Source organism: Mytilus edulis, chromosome 11 (genome assembly GCF_963676685.1).
Source record: "Mytilus edulis chromosome 11, xbMytEdul2.2, whole genome shotgun sequence".
Taxonomy (NCBI): domain Eukaryota; kingdom Metazoa; phylum Mollusca; class Bivalvia; order Mytilida; family Mytilidae; genus Mytilus; species Mytilus edulis.
In genome coordinates, this window is record NC_092354.1 from 51742954 (window position 1) to 51761858 (window position 18905).

Below are 18905 nucleotides of genomic sequence, written 5' to 3' on the forward strand. Positions count from 1 at the left end.
TAAACTTAAAATATTTTACTTTAAATCTTAATACTTTTTAAATCATGACTTACCTATAAGTTTCATAATTCAAACTTTGACAATATTGATTAAAAATAGTTAGCCGAGTTTCCGGATTTTGAGTCTTGTCACCTTTAAATTTGTCAATTTTCAAAATTGACGACATGTTATAAATGTACGTAGGAGGTTGTATTGTCCTACCTATTAAAGTTGTTGACACAGCTGCTGTTACTCCTGCTACTGTTCCTGCAGCTGTCGTTACTGGAACTGTTGTTGATGATCCTATTGTGGATGTGGAAGCAATCACTGTTGAAACAATTGGTGTCGTTGTAGAAGCTGTAGCTGAAATTGGCAACTTAGGATAAAGAGATGAAAAATGTTGTAGAGTTTGTAGTCGATTTGCAAAAGGTGCCGGTCTTTTATCAAACGTGGATGGAATGGATGGCCGGTGAACAATTGATGGTCTTAAAGGAGTTATACTGGATGGCAGGGTAGGTTGTCCTGTCCACTATGAAAGAAAGTGATTTTTGGTTGAATGAATAGGCGATGATTGGAAGAAAGTAGGGTCTTCGACGTAAGGTATCACTACACGAAAAGGCAGATTTACAACAATTTCGGCAATCATGTAAATGTTTGACAAATGTAACTACTTTTCTGCCAGATATATTTGCGGACCTACTAATGTATATGTAAATGCATTATTCCTTTGGCATTATTTAGGACGTTCTCAAAGATATGCTAAAGATAATTATTTTATTTCCATATCTTTATTTATATTCTAAAGATATGTAAAGATAGGCCTTATATTTGCATGCACTTTCCAGGATAGGAGATGTATGCAAAGTTTAAAATTTACATAAATGTTTTACAGAGGTGTGGGCAGTTTTGAGAGACCGCGGTTTATAAAACATTTACAACCAATGTAAATGCTGTCAAATGTTTATGTTATATTTGCAAACGTTTTTTGATATCGTTCATGCATGTAAAGAAATGAATTTTATTTACTAATACTTTCCAGTATTATAGTTATTTTGATAAATATCGATATTTGCAACATATCTTTACAGACGTATGCAAAGTTTTGAGAGACCGCGGTTTATAAAACATTTACAACCAATGTAAATGCTATCAACTGTTTGTGTTATATTTGAAAACGTTTGTCGATATCGTTTATGTATGTAAAGGAGTGCATTTTATTTACTTATACTTTCCATCATCATAAATATTTTGATAAATATCGATATTTGCAACATATCTTTACAGACGTATGCAAAGTTTTGAGAGACCGCGGTTTATAAAATATTTACAGCCAAAGTAAATGCTGTCAAATGTTTGTGTTATATTTGCAAACATTTGTCGATATAGTTTAAGTATGTAAAGACATGTATTTTATTTACTAATACTTTCCACTATCATAGTTATTTTGATAAATATTAATATTTGCAACATATCTTTATAGACGTATGCAAAGTTTTGAGAGACCGCGGTTTATAAAACATTTACAACCAAAGTAAATGCTGACAAATATTTGCTTATTTTTGAAAACATTTGTCGGATGTATTTATGTACGTAAAGAAATGCATTTTATTTACTTCATAGTTAGTATATGAAACATTGATACTGTTAAGTTGTCTTCACACAGGTATAGCTTTGCGAGACTGCAGTTTATATCTCGCATGCACAACAAACGTAAATGAGGGTCGTGGTTAGAGCTAAAAGAAGAAAAAAAAGAAAATAATTTACTCCCAAAAAATTAGATAAAAAGGGTCTAATATATATACAGAATAGAAAATAATCATGACAATGGGCATAAAATATAAAAGAAATAGAGCAATATGATCTAAATTATCATAGAATACAGATATGAAAGACCCCATCCAGACCCTAGTAAATGCTGTAAGATGTGTCGATTATTTCGCATTTACGGAAAAAATAAATATTTTTTTTTAAATCTTATAGCCACATAATAAATGGGTAGATGGATTGATTTGTGTAAACGTCCAGTTGCAAATACTACATGAATCTCAGGTGTAGGGAGAAATGCACTATTATAATAACACTGTACTAAATTGTAAGCAGGTTTTCCTTTTGTACTTCAGAATATGAAAACAACGATGTCATTAAGAATGAACTCTAAACTAGAATAAATAAGATCAAATCGATAAACACGGTACGTTTTCTCAACCCAAGCTTAAGTCTACCAATCTTGATGTGGACTTGGAAAAAAGTTAGTTTAGCTTCTGCTTATTTGTGATCTTTTTTTCATTTTAAACAAGAGAATACAAAATAATTATTTCAATATAACTTAGCCAAGGCGTGTGTTTTGCATGATCCTATAAATTGAAAATACACGAGTATGCACATACATGTACATGTATTTTATCAGAATGTTGTCAGAATGTTTATGTTTACAATTGAAAATGTCTAATAATACAATGAAGAAAGAGATGATGAACGACCTCGACTGGCTATACTGCGAAGAAAGAGCATGAATTACATTATGTAAATATCCCTTAATAGGTGGTAAATGTGTCACTTGTAAATGAAGGGATTTTCCTGACTGTGAAATGGTTCATCTTTTAACACTACAGGGTACTTTAAAAGGGAAACCGTATGTGTTAATTACCAAAATTTATCAAATACAATGTAACGCTAATTGTGTATAATTAAATCCAGACGTTGTAAACAGATTATACCAATTACGCAAGCCAAGAGTTGCCAGATAAAGACATCATTAAACATGCAGATTGTATTCGTGAAAACGTGTTAATACTTTGTAATAAAATATTGTATTATTGAAAAACGCAGATAATTTAAAAGTTTATATGCTTGAAAATTAAAAGAGAAATAAGGACAGTTACTGTAACATTGTAGGCTATCTAAAAATATGTTTTTAATATTTTATACAGTAAAACTGTTTTTAAACAATTACCTTTTGTATATAAAAAAAACATTCCCCTTTCCCCGCTTCTCATACATGTAGCAGATACAATAAATTCGATGCAAAGCAAGTAATTTAATTTTTGAATCAGGTAATCTCTGTATTTCGTGTTTTAACAAGAATAAAAATGACCGACATTAATGGAAAAAAAAACTACATCAATTTCAATAACCTTCCTGCTCCTGTATCAGTTTTATTCTGAAGATATATATGGTAGCATTCAATCAATTCAAAATTTTAATAAAATATCTTGGTGCCCTTTGGTTTCCCAATCTTGACTTTATCCTATTTATAGGTATAATGATATATAAAAAAAATCCCAGTACATGCATTTGTTCTAATCGAAGGCTCAAAATTTTAAAAATATTTCTTAGCAATAGCATTTCATTTCAAATCAAAATAATGTTGTTGCTGAATGATGTAAAGTTAATCGTCAATATCGAACTCTTAACCTCCATTTTCTCACCAGTTACAACATATCAAAATTTGAAAACCTTTGGATGAAAGGTTCATAAATCATCGCACGGAAATAACTGGAGCAGTCCGCCTGCTCGTCCGCAGTACAACAATAAATCAATAACGGGACTGGAAAACTGGTAATAAAAATAGCAAGTCATTAATAAATGTAAAATAAATTCGGTTTACTGTCACATTCTGACATCCTCATATTTATGTCGTATACTTGTAAACTGGTGTTTGTCTTTGAGTCGCTTTTTGTTTTTACTCAATGCAATAAGCAGTTAGTCGGCACTGATTTTGAAACTTGTCAGCAACAAGGCTGATATATACCTGATATATAAGTTTTATAAAAATCTGGCAAGAATTGTACACGTTAGAGAGCTAACAAGACCGGACGAAAGGACGGACGCCCGATATTTCAATGTCCACATCAACGCGTCGCGCGAGGGACAAATCTTAAAATCATTTTGAATTTAGATTCATATTAATTTGCACTTTGGTCTTCGGAGATGGGTGTGTTTTTGGTGTTTTGAGTTAGATATGATATACAGGCCTGGTACAGCTGTTAAAAAAACGCACCTTTTCACAAAGTGGGGAGACAAAACGACTCACATGCGATTAGCAAAGGTGCCTTTATTGTGGGGGGCATATTGGTCACATGGGTATCGGGAAAAGCACGAGAGTATTCACAGTCTTATAAGGAGTTTTTCTAACAAGTACTAGTATACGAGTGTTTATGTAAATTAAAAGGGTTGCTATTTCTTTATTTGCAAAAATGGAAATGTGGGATATACACAGCAACCGGCCAATTATTATAACGACAATCAAAACCAAAGACATATAGATAACACGTGACTAATGCAGAATGGACAAGTATTTTTCTACTGCTAATCTGTTACGGTAGTTTTAGTTAAGATTTTTTGGGTTCTCTTGAATATGAAAGTTTATAATTATAAAAAAAGAAGATGTGGTATGATTGCCAATGAGACAACTCTCCACAAAAGACCAAAATGACACAGAAATTAACAACTATAGGTCACCGTACGGCCTTCAACAATGAGCAAAGCCCATACCGCATAGTCAGCTATAAAAGGCCCCGAAATAAGTATATTTAGTATAGCAAGTATTTAATCTATCAAATTATAACATCACATGTTCAGAACAATAGTAAGATTTAAGCTATAACAGCAACATAGTTTATTCTCCTAGTACGTATTTGTTAGTCTTGAAAAAACTCAAACCATTATGACATAAGGAGATGTGATATGATTGCCAATTAAACAACTTTCCATCAAAGTCAAAATGACGTACATGTTAGTTTGCTATATTTGATATCTCCCAATTACCATCCACTATGAACTGCTTATACAAAAAGATATTTTGTCACCAAATGATTTATAATAATTTATAAAATAGAACATCATTATATATGCTAATATAAATTGTGTGCCCTTGGCTAAATACTGGGATCATATTGTTTTACCAGTGTCCTTTCGACAGTCCCGCACTTGGTATACTAGTATAGGATTATACGGCTGATTTCGTAGGATTATGTACAGTTTTTAAGCTTAAACTTTTAAATGATGTACCTGGTGTTAGTACATACACTAACGATTCTCATCTTGTCAATGTTTTTTTTGTTTTTTTATGACATGTTGCTAAATTTGGCATTTTTAAATATATTGCGCCGATATATTTGTTTACCTATATTGATGGTGCATATATATTCTCGGGATCATTTTTTTCTTTAATAATTTTTCACGAACGACAGAATGTTGAACTTGGTGTATTTGAGTGAAATTTTGCATACAGTTTGCAAGGTTTGTCCGACCATGGAAGTATATAATACTTCCACTTCCATGGTCCGACTAATTACGCACACAACCCACACGTTTACATCATACATGTACAAAGCATGCTATATTAAGATTGTGTATTGTATCAGGATGTTAATTTTCACAAATAACAGAATGTTTAACCTTTCTTGACTGCTGCACCAAATGTGTTTTTCAGACACAACAATTCAAATTGCACTGTATCGTCCTGTAAATGCATGAAATAGTTGCCACCGGACGTTGAGCAACCATCAATCAATCAATTCAAATTGTACCTCAATATCACTGTTTACCAAATTACTTTATTCTGTAACGTCACACGTTTTCTGTCAAATTCTAAGCGTATCGGTCAACTTTGAAGCAATGTATATAAAACACAAGGATGATGACATATGTGTTTCTATATATATGAAAAAAAAAAAATAAAAGGATGTGGTATGATTGCCAATGATACAACTCTCCACAAGAGACAAAATGACACTGAAATTTACATATATAGGTCACTGAACTGCCTTCAACAATGAGCAAAGTCATACCGCATAGTCAGCTATAAAAGGCCCCGAAATGACATATGTAAAACAATTCAAACGAGAAAACCTAATTTGTGTACAAAATAATGAACGAAAAACAAATATGTTACATAGCAACAAACTAAATTACAGACTACTTGACTCGGGACAGGAACATACAGAATGTGGTCAGGTTAAACTCGTTTAAAGGCGCCAACCCTCCTTTCCCCTAACCTAGGACATAAACTGGACCCCTGTTGTGTTCCCTTATCGTTACACTAACGGTGCGAAGCTTAAGATGGTGCTTGTACAATATAAAAAATAGAGAATAATGGGCAAAATTTATATAGAATAGAGAAAAAATGGCGTAAATAATATTAAGAATTGAAGAACACCCACCTCCCTCCTTTTCCAGACCCTCTTTTATCCTATGACTGTTAAAAGAAAGAAGCGCCGTAATTCATAGGAACAAATAGATTTGAAAAATATTATTTTTTCTCATAAAGTCTTTTGTATAGTTGGAAACATTGTCAACTAGGTATACTTATTATTACAAATGAAATTGATATCTATTCGTTATTTTACGAATCACAGAGTTCAGTTTACTTGTGCATTTTACGAATAAGGGACAAAAATTAAAAGGACAGGAAATCACATGACAAAAAAGTCACGATTTACAAAACAGTTACGTACGTATTAAGTTTGATTATTATTATTTACAACGAACAAGATTTATATTTAGGTAGTTCATTTTATGACTTTCATATAACATAGTTCTAGTCTTAGGTTATTTTTTACTTTTGTGGACCATTTCGTTCATTGTATTCATCCGCTGGCGTTGTTGCATGTCTCCTCTCTACTCTGACGTCCTGGGTAGCATTTTTCATTTCTGTACTTTTGTCTTTGTGTTGTAAACGTTCACACTTAATTTTTTGTGTAAATGCTTAATGAAACTTGGTTGATAAAAACGAGGCACTCAGTCTGTCATAAATTAGTTTTGGCACAATCTTAGTGCTAAAGATTAATCTCATCTGCTAAGAGTGTATCTAGTAGCAATCTTAGAAGGATTGACAGCCTTTAAACTCATGTTGCGCTTGCAACCCTTAGAGTACTCTTTACCCTTCACGGAACGATTGGTTAATTTTTATTTGCTCTACTTAAATCGTCTTTGAATTCTCATAGCATATGATATTTGTCAACATTCTTTTTTTACTGAAAACTTTACAGAAAATTGTAAGAGTGGTCAGGGGCACCCATATCTTTATTTTAGTTAATGAAAATAACAACTGCAGTTTTTTTCCCAGCGCATAACTGTTGTCCTAACAAACTAAGAACCTAAGTTTACGAGACATAACACAGGAAAGCAGTATTTCACATACCCCCACCCCCCAAAAAAAAACAATAAAAAAAATCACTGTTGCTAGTACCTGGACTATGACCTGCGACCCCCAATGCTAGTCCATACGGGTGCAGTACTAGTCCATAACTTATGTGCATTGATTAGTAGATACAATCATGAAATGAGTGTGCGTCTCTTGCCAAAAGCAATTCATTTTAACATTTCTTTTTACATTTGAGCCACCTGTGATTTTTTTTTATTTTTGAAGCATTTTTTACAATGACTATTAATTTATAAACTAACCTCACATTTTGAATAGTAATTTGAATATATGGGCATTTGCATTGATAGATTCTGCCAGATTTGCACTTTGCATAATTAACTAATTACAAATTAATTTATTTAAAAAGGTCACGTTTGGTACCCAAAGAACTAAAACTTCAATAGATAAACCTTTAAATTAAAGTTCAACCTGCATAGGTATTACAACATCGTGAACGGAGGAGTATGTAAAATAAAAGTTTTTGTTTTATTCTTTTATTGGAAAATATTTCAACTTATTTAGAGTTTTAAACACTTATCAATGCGATTTAACAATAATGGTAGTTTATTTTTGTTGCCCCTCTTTCCTTATTTTCCGCCTGTGTGGAAAGCAAGTACAATGATACATGCAGTTATTTTAAGACTTTGCGTAAATATGTATAAGAAAGAAGTGCAAGATATTCCATTATTCAAACACATTTCCGCTAAAACTATAAGTCTAGACTTCGTCTTGTTGTACAGGGTACAATTGCCTTATTTTTTAAAGATAGGTTTTCCATGATACGAGCCCCTATCAACATTAGTGTAATATGTATTTGTCGTTTACAAATCTTCTTGAATTATGTTAAAACTTTTTGAGACTTATATAACCTTCAATCTTGTTTCAATGTTATTTCAATTGAAATGTGTGCAAAGACTATGTTAAATGCAATTATTACAACAACAAAAAACACAAAAAAAACCTTATTTGATCATGATAGAAAATATAAACAGCTGCGCCATGAGCGCATGATACGCCCGTCACTTTTTCAAAGAATAAAGTTCAATAACTTCTCAATGTCATATCAGAAAATCATGAAAAACTAAAGGGAGGTTATCTTAATAAATATAAACCAGTCACCAAAGATTTTTGATAACTGCTCAAAGCATTGTCCGAAAACTGGAAAGTCCTCCCTTTTTTATGAATAAAATGACGTAACTCTGAAACTTAACATCTAAAATTTATAAAATTAAAAAGGGAGCTTACGTCAATAGATATAAACAATTCACCAAAGTTTCATAAAAACTGCTGAAAACATTTTTGAGTTATTGTCCGAAAACTGGAAAATCACCCCTTTTTACACAAATAAAACCCCATAACTCGGAAACTTAAAATCTAAAATTCATAAAAAACGAATGGGGAGCTCACGTCAATAGATATTGACGATTCACCAAAGTTTCATGCGAATTGGAACATAAAATGTAAAATTTATAAAAATCGAAAGGGAGCTCATGTCAATAGAAAAAATAAATTCACCAAAGTTTCGTGCAAATTGGTGAAAGTGTTCTTGAGTTATTGTCCGAACACTGAAAAATCCCCCCTTTTTTCATAAATAAAACCCCAAAATTCAAAAACTTAAAATCTAAAATTGATAAAAATCGAAAGGGATCTCACGTCAATAGATATTAACAATTCACCAAAGTTTCGTGCGAATTGGGTCAAGCCTTTTTGAGTTATTGTCCGACATGTTGACGACGGACGGACGGACAACGGTATACCATAATACGTCCCACAAACGGGCGCATAAAAAAAAACGATTCCTGTCAAAGTACATATGAACGCTGTAAAATTTTAGGATAAAATAGGCGGTAAATGAGATTTCGAATGACTGATAGTTCGATAACTTGTTTTAAGTTTTGCGTATTTAAATAACACAATCAAATGACAACGGGAGCATTGTTTTAAGACAATTTATAAATCATAAAGAAATGATAATTATTTGTGCCTTATTATATTGATGGATATTGATACTAGCGGTTGTCTTCTATTGATCTTTTCGGACCAGATCTTTCTGTAAAAGGTTATAATTGTCACACTTAACTGCTGATAAACCCCGTTGATCGGAGGAAAGGCGACATCTCGTCGATGGAATGATATTATCTATCGATTTTGTTTGATTTCATTGGTAAATTGTGTGTCAATTATGACACGTGACTCACTGGTTCTTTGTTTGTAATTTTTAACTTTAACAAGAAAGTTTTTGCTGAGGACACTTCATGAAGCACACGGAGTTCAACATCTCGTGACAGGACTAACGGATAAGGAAAATATTCGTCAATAGATTAACGTTTATATAATTATGTGTGCAAACTAGCCGATTCTTTAAAAAAAAAATTCTCTCAAGCTTTGTTTTGTGTCAAATATTATGTGGCAACTTTACTACAGATGAAGGAATATTTCTACACTATTTCAGAAACTTGGACTTTTTATAAAAACTTGATAAATCGCTCAATAACCTTCCGAATGCTACCGATTTTAAATTTGTTACTATCTAGTATGTTTTGGCTTAATTTGTATATGTGTATTATTTCTACCAGTAACAAGAGACATATATATATATATATATATATATATATAGTATATATATGTCTCTGCAGTAACATCTAATACATATTGTTGTATATGTGACTTATTCCCGATTGTGACTGTTTTGCCGAGTGTGAACTCGCATTACTATAAGACGTGGTACGGTACTTATCCATCCCAAATTCATGTATTTAGTTTAAATGTTTAATGTTATATTTGTAATTCTCATCGGATTTTGTCAAATGTGTTGACGTCTTTTCTATTATATTTATGTGTTATGGTAAAGAAAATTAATCACCGCCTTCATTTATCAGATTTGATTTCGTTCAAAGTAATCAGTACGATATTTTACGTTTGAAGTTAGATTCATAACAAACCTGACATAGTTTTATAATATAGTTAATTGCTACCTCAGTTTTATACTAATAAGAATTAAAATGTGCTTTGTTATTAAATGCAATATCAGTATTTAGTTCAAATATATAATCTTAAATTAATCCTAATTCTATCTTATTCATTCTTATGTGACGTCATTTTTCATTTTTTGATGCTCTGTTTTACTAATTCAAATGACGTCATTTTTTCGTCATTTTTCAGTTTCAAATAGAACGTCACTTGGCGTAGAGGTTTAAACGTATTCGGATGTGTCTACTTTTGTGTTTCAAATGTCTGGTTATGTAAATGTATTTCAGTTGTTTCCTGTAATTAGTTAATACTTCAGCTTTATCATGTACATCTTTTGAATATTCATTTTATTAAATTTACTGTTTGCAAAAGTATAAATTTCTCTAAATTATAGGGATTTTCTGGTAACTTAACAGAAAACCCTTGCCGTTTTTGGCACAACCTTTTTGATCTTTTGGTCCTCGATGCTGTTCAACTTTGTACTCGTTTCGGCTTTCAAACTTTTGTATCTGTGCGTCACACATAGGTCTTGTGTGGACAAAATACACTTCTGGCGTATTAAAATTTTTAACTTGTTGCCTTTTGTTGGCTGTTGTTCGTGTGATTCTTTGTCAATTGTGTTCTCCAATTTATTTATATTGTAGTCCTGTGTTGTCATTTTGATGTTATATTTCACATGGCCATAAAAGTGCGAGGTTTGGCATGCCACAAAACCAGGTTCAACCCACCATTTTTTCCTTTAAAAATGCCCTGTACCAAGTCAGGAATATGGTCATTGTTATATTATAGTTCGTTTCTGTGTGTATTACATTATAACGTTGTGTCATTTGTTTTCTCTTATTTTTGAGTGTAAATTCACATTGCGATAAGACGTGTCACGGTACTTGTCTATCCCAAATTCATGTATTTGGTTTTGATGTTATATATATATGTTATATTTGTTATTCTCGTGGGATTTTGTCTATATGTGTTACATTTTAGTGTTATGTCGTTGTTCTCTTATATTTAATGCGTTTCCCTCGGTTTAAGTTTGTTATCCCGATTTTGTTTTTTGTCCATGGATTTACGAGTTTTGAACAGCGGTATACTACTGTTGCCTTTATTTATATGTCTCTTTTAAAAAAAGTAAATTCTATGTTTTATAAACAGAGTGAATTATGACTCGTGCAATTCCAGAAGTTTCAAAGAGATACTCAAAGGAAACGATCGTCTTATGCTACGCGAATGAACCATCATAACTTCCCGAGAGTAGAAGATTTTGATGGATAAAGAAATTCACGCAGTACATCAAGAGATCAAGAACCGATTTTGTAGACCCGTTTTTTTTTTTTATTAAAACGAAATTATTAAAATACATGTATAATAAATGATATTACAAATATGCCAAACTAATCCCAAAGCAGCTATATTTGTCATATCATAGCAAAGCTATGGCAATATTTGTCCATATAATATGCACCTTTCAAATATATCAGCAAACTAAAAGCAAATATAACTATTTACCATACATTTCTAGCTGTCTTAAATATCTTTCTTTATAATATCTTTGCATACATATTCAAAGTTTCATATGCCCAATATATTTACACATACATTTCTAGCTGTCTGAAATATCTTTCTTTATCATTTCTTTGCATATGTATTCAAAGCTACATATGCCCAATATATTTACACATGTCATTGATATTATCATTTGGCCACATTTCTTAATTAAACAAATTGTCTGCAAATCTATGTATTTACCATACATTTAGGAATATGCTCAAAGGCTTTTGATATGTTCTGATTTGACATACATTTCAGCCGACTATAAAGACTAACAAAAATATTCCTTTACAATACATTTGACAGGTCTCTGCAGAATAAAGGAAATGATGCTTTACACCCCTCTATAAAGTTCTCGTTTTCAATTGGTTTACATACCAGGCAAATGTAGATGCACCTTACACTTTATAACCCCTATAAATTATTTAAATGATGATGCTTTGCTACCTAGACAAAGAAACACATTTGCGGATGAATTTACATCATAGAAAAATACATGACAAAGATTTCAATTTGCAGAGGTATACAAATACATAAGTTTGCGAAAGTTTTGAGATGGTTATAAATATATGCAAATTCTAAACTTTAAAATTGTTTGATTAGGTGTTAATATATTTTATAAACCGCGGTCTCTCATAACCGCCCATAGGAGGGTATAGCACAAGAAATGTTGATATTTACTACATGTAAAGACAAGATAAACTAAATGCAGCGGTTTATAAATACATGTAAATGTCGGTCTCTGAATACATTTACATAACATTTGCATACCTCTTCAAATCCGGGATTTCGTGTAGTGTATTGTGGTGTCGTTATCACAATCATCAACTGGATACGACGGTGGATGATCGGATTTGAAGCTGACAACGTTGTCTGGTTGTTTAGTAAAAAGGTCTAGATTATCGAATGCCGACTCAATTTTGCACTGGATTTCCTGGTGATAATTAAATGGTGTCTTCCCTGGTTTTAGTGGTTTCTGTCCATTGTTCAACATTGTCTCTACCATTCTACAATTATATGAAGAATTTATATAAACAAATAAATATACATTAACAATACCACAAAAAAAAAACTTTTTTAAAGTACTAACAGAAACAAAAATTCCCCATTTCCCTTATAATATTAAAATTATGATGTACTGTGAAAATTCATGGTTCGTGGTTTGAGCAAAACGTTCGTTGGTCTTTAAACTTCTTTAAATTTTTTTACAGATAAAAAAATAAGCACAATAATTGGTCTCGACTAGTTGAAAGCATCTCTATAATATTAACCAATACCAATCTGGTCTGCATTTCTGTATCTGTTATCATGCAAGTCCACATAAAAGTAGCCCCCGCATCTGGTAGAAGACACATGCTTTTTGTCACACATACTTTACTTTTATCACCTTTAAATTTTTCAATTTCCAAAATTGAAGACATGTTATAAATGTTCGTAGGAGGTTGTATTGTTTTACCTGAAGAATTTATTGATGGTAATGTTGTTTGTCCTGCTCCTGACGTTGTTGTTGTTGTAACTGACGTTGTGGTAGTTTAGGCACTTGTTGCAGCAGTAGCGATAGCTGTTGTGGCAGTTGCGGTTGTGGTCAAACTGGGATATAACGCAGCAAAATGTTGTGGTGTCTGTAACCGTGAATTTCCTGCAACAGATGTCGGTGTTTTGGAAAGCTTGGAAGGAATTATTGGCCGGTGTATGATAGATGGTCGTACTGGCGTGGTACTTGATGGAAGAGTTGGCGGTCCTGCCCACGATGAAACGAAAGGATTGGATTTTATAGGCGAAGACTCAGAAAAAGGTTGGTCGTCTCCGTAAGGTATCGTGGTATCGTTGTCACAATCGGTAACTTGGTGTTCAATCGGATAGCCCTTTTTGAAACTAATAATGTCGTCCTGCTGGCCTGCAAATATATCAAGGCCTTCAACAAATGCAGAGTCTAGTTTGTAGTGAACGTGCTGTTTATAGTTATCAGGGTTTTTTCGAGGTTTCGCTGTTCTTCTCGTTGCTAAACATGGTCCTCTACCATCAAGAAATACGCTTTTCTTTAATAAAGAGAACATCATTATAATTATAATCCAATTTTACAGTACAAATATTATAGTCAAAATAAATTGAAAACAATAATTAAATACTACAATTCAAATCAGATATATAATAATAATAATAATAATAATAATAATAATAATAATTACCATTAAATTAAACCTTAGTTTAATTAAAATATAAATTATTTATAAACTTTGTCTTATTTTTCCAACGTTAAACAAAAAAGAAAAATAATTTTTAATATAAATTATTTCCAGAACCACGAGACTCACCTAGAAAAATCAAGAAATACGCTATAAATGATTTAGCGATTGATTTCCTTATATACCAATTTCTAAGTGTCATAGTGACTATTAAGCTAATGTTATTAATCCACAATGAATAAAAGTAGAAACTAGGCCATAACTATCAGTTATATAAAAGATGAGTTTTCATTAATTTCTTTAATTTCTACTTTTGAAATTACCAAAATGAGTTTCAAATATATTCATTAATATTTTCTTTACTTTAATACCAAACATTACACAACTCAGAATATATATAAAATAATATAAAATAACATTATAAATTTTAATTAAGATATTGATGTTACTAAGGCACCAATTTGTGCCCTATAGCTTAACATTATGAAATTGTTGACGTAATTTGACCATGTCAACCATCGTCCAAAGTTTGACGAATCATAAAAACTACAATTATATTGATTAAAATTGGTTAACCAAGTTTCCGGATTTTGAGTATTGTCACCTTAAAATTTTTCAAATTTCAAAATTGATGACATGTTATAAATGTTCGTAGGAGGTTGTATTGTCCTACCTTGGAAATATGCTGTTACTCCTGATTCTGATCCTGCTACTCTCCTCTGATACCACTCCTGTTTCTGCTCCTGTTCCTGACACTGCTCCTGTTCCTACAGCTGTCGTTACTGGAAATGTGGTTGGTGATCCTATTGTTGCTGTGATAGCAGTCACAGTTGAAGCAATTGGTGTCGTTGTAGAAGCTGTAGCTGAAATTGGCAACTTAGGATAAAGAAATGAAAAATGTTGTGGAGTTTGTAGTCGATTTGTAATAGGTGCCAGTCTTTTAGCAAACGTGGATGGAATGGATGGACGGTGTACAATTGACGGTCCTTTTATTAAAGGAGTTAAACTGGATGGCAGGGTAGGTTGTCCTGTCCACGATGAAAGAAAGTGATTGTTGGTTGAATGAATAGGCGATGATTGGACGAAATGCTGGTCTTAAACGTAAGGTATTGTGGTGTCGTTATCACAATCATCAACTGGATACGACGGTGGATGATCGGCTTTCAAGCTGACAACGTTGTCTGGTTGTTTAGTAGAATAGTCTAGATTATCGAATGCCGACTAAATTTTGCACTGGATTTCCTGATGATAATTGGATGGTGTCTTCCCTGGTTTTATTGTTTCTTTCCATTGTTAAACATTGTCCTCTACCATTTTGTTGTCGTATAATAATATGTTCTTTGATATTCAGCTGGTATCGTTATTTAATAGTGTATTCTGATTATTCACAAATAAATCATTTACTGGAAATATATAGAATTAAATAGTCTGAACGGTAAAAAAATAATGTTCAACTGTAAATCTTTCGGTTCGAATTGTCGAAACACTGTGTTAGTCCCTTGTATGCTGTAAAGGTATAGATGTTAAAGTTGGTGTCAGCTTTGAAAAGGTCCTCACCATATATTATAATAAAATTAACTGGCGGATATGCGTATTGTAGATGTTATTGTTGTAGTATGTCTGTCTACAGAGTTATTTGTTCTTTGTAGACCCATACTCTCAACAGAAGAAGGACTCTGTGAGAGTTGGTTATTTGTTGTTACATGCTGGGGAAAACTAGCCCGACATAAGTGCCACTGTCAAGGCAGGCCGGGCGTTTTTGCTGATGTAGGGACAGGGTGGGCGTTTTTGCCGATGTAGAGGCAGGCCGGGATCGACTGACACCTATAAGTTTCAAAACTCAAACTATTTTTTTAATAAAATGAATAAAAACAAAAACGATTCAAAACAGTTACAAAGTACAATAAAGTAAAACAAATATTTTCAACTATTGTAAAGAAGTCAATTAAATTAACTAAAACTTGTCAATTAGTATTTATTGCCTAATTTTCAAGTTTCAAAGAGTGATTAAAAGTTCAAATAAAATGTTTTTCACTGAGACACTGGCCGAGATATGACGAATTCTGTTGTGATCGAATTGTGTCCTTCAAGTCCATTTGTTTTTCTATATCTGTGGCAAAAGTGTGTAGCCTATTTCCCAGTTCTTCAACACTTTCAATTAGCTCATTCACCTTGTGTCTATTTTCAGAAACATGTGTTTGTGTAGTGTTCAAAATAGTTAACCCATCTTGAACAATATGACGAATTGCATCTTGATTTTGTGCCAAAGTTTTGATATTTCTTCGAATTTTTGACAAGTCGCTGTCTGATACAGTACTGACGTTAAGCAACTAACAATCAATCAATCTGATACAGTACCAAATAGAAAAATTAATGCTTTGCCTATAATAGGAAATAAGCTACGTTTAGTTCTAAACTTTGCCGTTTCGTCGTAATATAAAGATTTGTAATCATTGAATTGTGAACGGAGATAATCTTTAGTCCGATTTAATCCTTCAACCTCCCTTTGTAGACTTAAGATAGTAGCCAAAATGTGTTTTTTTGTCTGGGGTGTAAAACATAGAAGTTGTGTGAACTTTTTTCATAGCGAGAAAAGCTTTGCCCAAGTCTTGTTCTATTTTTTAAGAAATAATTCAAAAGGATCCAAGTCTACGACAAAATTAATGAGCCAATTTGACCTTGTAGTTGCTATTTCCTTGATTTTCTGGAACATTACATTTTCCTTGACAATGAATTGGCTGGTTAAGTCAAAAAGAACAAGTGAGAACCACCACCACTTCATCACTGTTTTTTCATAAAAATAATGATACACATACAAATTATCATAATATTTTTTTTGTATTGATCTGGCTTTATCAATTCTGAAATTCGTACGACAGTCCTGAATAGAATGTTTTTTTTTGTTTTCTATGATAGTTTCGAATTTAATTATCAAGTCGAAAATTCGTATCCGGTGCATTTTCCTTGCATTGTTCATGATTACTTCTTGGTGGTAAACCCCAAAGCGATTGGATTGTTTTAACCATCCAATGGCTTTGAAATTCTCCAACGTCCATTTCTTCAGATGTTCCTGATATGATAGATTATGAATTTCGGCAAATTGTTTCCGGCGTGCAATTAAACTCTGCGAATTTTGTCGGTAAACCACAAAAATTGTCGATAATAATTGGATCCGACAGGTTTCTCAGCTTCTGTATTGCGTGGAATTCTTTAAATAGAGGTTCCCTTCTTTTGCGATCTAGTTTTTCCCTCCAAAAATTGGTCTTAAACAATTTATATATGTGCAACACTACTAAACGAGGTAATAATTTCCACAGAGAAAGGGGTTCTAGCTGGGCTAAAACATCTTCATTGTCTGCCATTCTGTAAAATGACAATAAATACTAGTTTTATTACATATTTTATAAGTTTTAGAAATTCTTAAATGATTTGCATCCTTCCTACACCTATAAAGCCAATTGATACCTACATAATACCTATTAAAGCCCTCACTAAATTGTGTACATGTTCCTTAGATACCAATTTTGTTTCGTTAGTTCTGATTATTTTTTATTTTAACCCTATTTACAGACATGTTATCTTCCATGTCGTACATTTCTGATGTTACAGACGAACATTGAGTGCTAGACATGTTATCATCAATGTCAGAGACGTCATAATCTGAAGGCGAATTTTCTACTTCTTCTTTTATGACTTGCTCATCACTTTCTATTTGACTATTATTGACATTATCTTGTTCTAAGAAAATTTTCTTCCCCCTTATTTCTTTTTAGATAATTCCATTAATGGTATATCATCTGAATTTATTATTGTTTTTTTTTCTCACACTTCATCTCCTATACTATATGGAAATAAAAGTGGATGAATAAACAAGTTGAACACTGTGTGGTAATCCTTTTTGATCTTCTTATGACCCGAGCATCAAGCATTTCATCAATTGCCTTATCTACTATTTGTCTCTTATGTAAAGGGGTTCTATATGGTTTTAATTTAATGGGAGGGTGATTTCCTGTTTCTATTTCCATTTTTACCGTGTCAGTGTGACCTAATTCTGAATCTTGTGCAGCAAAAATGTCTTGTTCTTACTTTTTTCGATAATACTTTTGTATTCAAGAGGAGCGTCTATTTCGCAATTATTATCGAATTGTTTCCCTGACATATATTCTCTTGTTTCTCAAAAGTCCTAACCCTACAAAATCTTTTTATGTGACCTTTTCTTCCACATTTCCAGCATTCTATTTCTTTATTAAATTTAGGAGTTTTCTTGCCCTACAATCCCTAGATCTATGTCCTATATTATTACAATTAGAGCATCGTTTAGAATTTCTATAATGGTCTACTTCCATTGCTTCTTCAATCGCAGCCTGTACTTCAAAATGCCTACTTTTCGGGGGTTCCCCTCTCAATTCAAACCTTTTTCTCAAATTTTATTCATTCATCGCAACCGCACCTTGAAAGGTGTCTGGATTTGACATTATTATTCTCAATTTCAGGTAGTCTTACGACAGGCCATTTATGAAAAAGTTTACCACTTGTTTTTGTATTATTGGTAAATTTACGTTCTGATCCCTAAATACCTCGTCCGCGAGATTATACAGTCTGTCCGCGAAGATGGGGACGTTTTCACCATGTTTTTGCTTAATTTTGCGTAAAAGGTGAAAAGCGTGTTGTGGATCTGAAACTTCCGAAAATCTCCCAATTAATTGAGGTTTTAACTCATTCCACCAAAAGTTTCATCCCCGTCATTTTACTCTATCCTACTATGGATGAAATCACTAACCGGCGGGTCATTAGCTTGGTATGCTACCATTTTCGCTTCGTTTCTGCCCAACCCTGCTAAAACAATATATTTTTCAATTTGTTTGATCCATATCCTGAACTTTGTAGCACCCCGACGAAAATTTTGGAATGATTTGATTAACCCCTTGTGCCCTTAATTTGTTTGATAACCCTGGCAGTTGGAAAGCTAGGTTATTGAACGCTTGTCCTATGTCTTGCTCAGCCAATATGAGAAAGTAACAAAAGATCAGAAAAATCGCTTAACTGATTACGAATATAAGAATTATCCTGGTTATGAC